A 6,220-nucleotide genomic window follows, 5' to 3' on the forward strand; every position below is an offset into this window, starting at 1 on the left:
GCACATTTGTATGTTTTGCCGGTGCCAAGACCGCTTTAATCTTCGCCGTCTCAATAGACAGCAATTCATTTCTGATTGGAAACTGCAGAAGCAATGGGGAGATTTATCAAAACCCGTGCAGAGGAAAAGTTGACCAGTTGCCCATAGCAACCAATCAGATCGCCTCTTTTATTTGTCAGAGGCCTTGTTAAAATGAAAGAAGCGATCTGACTGGTTGCTATGGGCAACTGGTCAACTTTTAATTTGCGTGGGTTTGGATAAATCTCCCCCCAATGAGTCTGTTCCAGGCAGAGATTCCAGTGAAGCAGCGTCCTGATGTCTTCAATAAGATTGCGCTGCATTGTATAAACTGCGAAACTTCATGGCGCAGTAATTCACCTGGAATTGCATTGCTGTCAATGAAGAGATGCCATTATAGCGCCAATTTATCCCTTCAGGGAATCTCCCCATGGAATCTGTAGTGTGCATGGGCCCTTAAAATTAATAGTTTGGTACATTTTGTCTCATCCTAAGCCACACCCCTGTTCCATTTTAACCACACCCCCTGGTCAGGGGCGCTGCAAAAAGTCTATAAAACGCTCAATATCTAATTTTGCCACTTTTTTTTTTCACACACGAACATCGGCCTCAAGGCGGTGAATGAGAAACTAGTGCAACCGATCCGCTGCCAATACCCCTGTAGCATATAAAAAGGTCGGAGCGGCGGTCATAGGCGGTAAAAGGTGTCTGCCTCCAAAATATGGACCTCCGGGTGCTGCAAAAACTACAACTCTCATCATGCCTGGACAGCTGTTGGTTGGCTGGGCATGCTGGGCATTGTAGTTTTGCAATAGCTGAAGGTCCACAGTTTGCAGACTTAAGTTCTGCGCCAAAGTGTTTACAACTAAGAGTAATGAAATATTTTCAGTAGTATCCGCACATTATTTCTCCCCACTTACCGCCCCAAATGTGACGTTTATATCCGGTTGCCGAGGGTTACGACCTGTAGTTCAGCAGGCTGCTCGCACATGCTCCGTGGAGTAGGAACTAGTGTGGGGGTCTCAACAGTGAGGGAACACAATAGGAAGCGCACAACTGGCTGGGGACTGTCTTTGTTGCTCATAGCAACCAATCTCTTCTCACTGCTCGGGTAAAGTGAAAGCTGAGCTCTGATTGGTTGTTATCAGAATAGACTAGACTGCCCCCTCTCTGTGTAAGTATCTGTGTCAAAAAGGCCATGTTCAGTAACCAGTGTGCCTCCAGCTGTGGCAAATATCATACACTGAAAGATATATATTGTAAACTGAGGGGAATACATCATATACTGAGGGGTATACATCATATACTGAGGGGTATACATCATATACTGAGGAGTATACATCATATACTGAGGGGTATACATCATATACAGAGGGGTATACATCATATACTGACTGGTATACATCATATACTGAGGGGTATACATCATATACTGAGGAATATACATCATATACTGAGGGGTATATACATCATGTACTGAGGGGTATACAGAGGGGTATACATCATATACAGAGGGGTATACATCATACACTGAGGAGTATACATCATACACTGAGGAGTATACATCATACACAGAGGGGTATACATCATAAACAGAGGGGTATACATATACAGAGGGGTATACATCATAAACTGAGGGGTATACATCATACACTGAGGGGTATACATCATACACTGAGGGGTATACATCATACACTGAGGGGTATACATCATACACTGAGGGGTATACATCATACACTGAGGGGTATACATCATACACTGAGGGGTATACATCATATACTGAAGAGTATACATCATATACTGAGGGGTATACATCATATACTGAGGAGTATACATCATATACTGAGGGGTATACATCATATACAGAGGGGTATACATCATATACTGACTGGTATACATCATATACTGAGGGGTATACATCATATACTGAAGAGTATACATCATATACAGAGGGGTATACATCATATACTGACTGGTATACATCATATACTGAGGGGTATACATCATATACTGAGGAATATACATCATATACTGAGGGGTATATACATCATATACTGAGGGGTATACAGCATATACAGAGGGGTATACATCATATACAGAGGGGTATACATCATACAATGAGGAGTATACATCATACACTGAGGAGTATACATCATACACTGAGGGGTATACATCATACACAGAGGGGTATACATCATAAACAGAGGGGTATACATCATATACAGAGGGGTATACATCATAAACTGAGGGGTATACATCATACACTGAGGGGTATACATCATACACTGAGGGGTATACATCATACACTGAGGGGTATACATCATACACTGAGGGGTATACATCATACACTGAGGGGTATACATCGTATACTGAGGGGTATAGATCATACACTGAGGGGTATACATCATATACTGAGGAGTATACATCATATACTGAAGAGTATACATCATATACTGAGGGGTATACATCATATACTGAAGAGTATACATCATATACTGAGGGGTATACATCATATACTGAGGGGTATACATCATATACTGAGGAGTATACATCATATACAGAGGGGTATACATCATATACTGAGGGGTATACATCATATACTGAGGGGTATACATCATACGCTGAGGGGTATGCATCATACGCTGAGTGGTATACATCATATACAGAGGGGTATACATCATATAATGAAGAGTATACATCATATACTAAGGAGTATACATCATATACTGAGGAGTATACATCATATACTGAAGAGTATACATCATACATTGAGGGGTATACATCATATACAGAGGGGTATATATCATATACTGAGGGGTATACATCATATACAGAGAGGTATACATCATATATAGAGGAGTATACATCATATACTGAGGAGTATACGTCATACACTGAGGCGTATACATCATACACTGAGGCGTATACATCATATACTGAGGGGTATACATCATATACAGAGGAGTATACATCATATATAGAGGAGTATACATCATATACTGAGGGGTATACATCATATACTGAGGGGTATACATCATATACTGAGGGGTATACATCATATACTGAGGGGTATACATCATATACTGAGGAGTATACATCATATACAGAGGGGTATACATCATATACTGAGGGGTATACATCATATACTGACTGGTATACATCATATACAGAGGGGTATACATCATATAAAGAGGGGTATACATCATATACTGAGGGGTTTACATCATATACAGAGGGGTATACATCATATACTGAGGAGTATACATCATACGCTAAGGGGTATACATCATACGCTAAGTAGTATACATCATATACAGAGGGGTATACATCATATAATGAGGAGTATACATCATATACTAAGGAGTATACATCATATACTGAAGAGTATACATCATATATTGAGGGGTATACATCATATACAGAGGGGTATATATCATATACTGAGGGGTATACATCATATACAGAGAGGTATACATCATATATAGAGGAGTATACATCATATACTGAGGAGTATATGTCATACACTGAGGCGTATACATCATACACTGAGGGGTATACATCATATACAGAGGAGTATACATCATATACTGAGGGGTATACATCATATACTGAGGGGTATACATCATATATAGAGGAGTATACATCATATACTGAGGGGTATACATCATATACAGAGGAGTATACATCATATACTGAGGGGTATATATCATATACAGAGGAGTATACATCATATATAGTGATGACAGAATCAAAGCTGACAAACCCGAATTCGTTACGAATTTCATGAAATATTCGATTCGCAGCGAATACGAATATCGCCGCTGCACGAATCACTTCATTAAACTCTATTTTCCAGCGTTCCAGGCTATTGGAGACCTAAGATGACGGATCCACATGTGAGTACATGGGGCAGGGGATTATTGGAGGGCGGGAATGAAGGTAGGCGGGCTGACCCTGAATCACATGTGAGATGCAGCCTATCAGTGTTCACTGACCCCTGTGATGTCACAGCCCCTATATAATCGGCGGCCATCTTGCCTCACTTCATTTCATCTATGCAGTCAGATGGAGAGGACGGGACTGTGTGTGTGTGAATAGCTCATACGACAGCATTACACTGCAACTGCTAGTCACATCAGCATTAGGGAAAGGCAGGAGTGCAGAGTGCTGTGCTGTTACTCTGAGAAGGATCATTGATTGCTAAACCTCCTATTCCCGTTATAGAGCATTGCAGCAGAGAGGGGCAGATAGCTGTCAGCTGCCTCATACACATCTCCAAGCTGCCTCAACTTTATCAACCATCTCATCTCCTCATTTTACAGCACAATTGAGTTTATTTTTATTTGTTCCACAAATCTTCTGCTGCTCAGAATTGTGTGACAGAGTGCAATTTAGGGGTTAATCCCTGTATTTTTTTTTATTGTGGTGCTGCACTGTTGGGTCCTGCTGCTGTTCAGAAATACGTGATTGTTCAGCGGACTGTAGTGTATTAGTCTGCCCTCATACGTGCATAACACATGACTACATCCAAGCAGTCTACTATTCTGTATCTGTAACAAGTCTACATACAGGGAAAGTCCTGACTCCTGGCAAAAGTAATCACCGGCTGGTGTTTTTAAAAAATACTTATTTTTTCTGCGTATTGTTACACAAACAATAGTACTTACTGACTGGTGTTTTTTCAAAAAATACAGAGTTTTTTCTGCGTATTGTGGCGCATATTACTGCCCTCATCAGTGCATACCGCATACGTACATCCAAGTAGTGTATCATTTTGTACCTGTTAATCTGTCAAGGGGCTACATACTGTCCAAACAACAGTACTCACTGGCTAGTGTTTTACAAAAATATAGAGTTTTTTCTGTGTATTGTTGCGCATATTACTGCCCTCGTCAGTGCATACCAGATATGTACATCCAAGTAGTGTACCATTTTGTACCTGTTAATTTGTCAAGGGGCTACATACTGTCAAAGTCCAAACAATAGTACTCGCCGGCTGGTGTTTTTCAAAAATACAGAGTTTTTTCTGCATATTGTTGCGCATATTACTGCCCTCATCAGCAGACTAGGGGCGAGTGGCAGCAAGAGTCGCATCGAGAGGCCTGAGCTCCCGTTATCAGCCAGCGGTCGTGTCTCCACCAGCAACCCATCTTCCGTAGTTGATTGGTTAACACGCTCATCCACATCATCACAAGTGACATCTGACACCCCCAGTCAACAGTCGGTGGGTTCTTCAGACACAACCCTCAGTTGGCATGGCCCGGGAGCAGTCCCTGTCCTCCCATTGCCTTTGTCCTATGCTGTTCCCTCTCCTAGAGAAGTATCTTATGCTGTGGGTTCAGCTCCACTATTTACTGAGGAAGATCTAATAGAGGACAGTCAGCAGCTACTGGACAGCCAAGAAGGGGAGGAGACATGCGCCGCTTCCTCCTCTAGGCGGCCAAGTAGTGATGCGGAGAGTGACATGGGAGGCGGTGTTGCAAGTGTTCAGGGTCCTGAAGCAGACACTGTTGGGGAACCTGAGGAGGACATCAGTGACGTGCACACAACTGTTGATGAGGATGAAGCCGATCGCAATTGGGAGCCGGGTGCAGAAGGGGCTTCATCATAATCAAGTTGCAGGTTGCCCTTGAGGCAGCAAGGCGGTAGCACGGTTGGCAGTCAGCGTGGTGGCAGGAGTAGAAATTCAGCAGCCAAACATGCCCGGGGGAGACCACCTGCTTTGCGGCAGCCTACCTTTCCGGGAGGTAATGGAACAGGGGTTCCTGGAGACGGCGCCAGTAGCAGTCTATGAGTGCGGACTGTAGGTGGGAAAATCAGCTACTCGGTGGTGTGGAAGTTTTTCATCAGGCATCCGGAGGAAGTTGACACAGCCACATGCAAGATCTGTCAGCAGAACGTGAAGCGTGGCCAGGGTCCCAATGTCGGCACCACGGCCCTGCATCAACACATGCTTCGCCACAATAAAGCGGCCTGGGTGAACCGGGGCTCCGATGTAGTGGTCCAGTCTGCTGCATCACCCAGTGGCCATCCGCTCCCTCCTTCATCCAGCCAAGGCTCCACCACCTCAGCCGAAGTGAGCAGTGTGTCAAACCCTCCTTCTGTCACTCCAGATGCTCCTGCTTCTCCCGCTTTTAGTCATCCATTCCGCCAACATTCCATCGGCAAAGCCATGTCCAAGAGACAACAGTATGCGCTCACT

Source organism: Hyla sarda, chromosome 8, assembly GCF_029499605.1.
Source record: "Hyla sarda isolate aHylSar1 chromosome 8, aHylSar1.hap1, whole genome shotgun sequence".
Classification (NCBI taxonomy): domain Eukaryota; kingdom Metazoa; phylum Chordata; class Amphibia; order Anura; family Hylidae; genus Hyla; species Hyla sarda.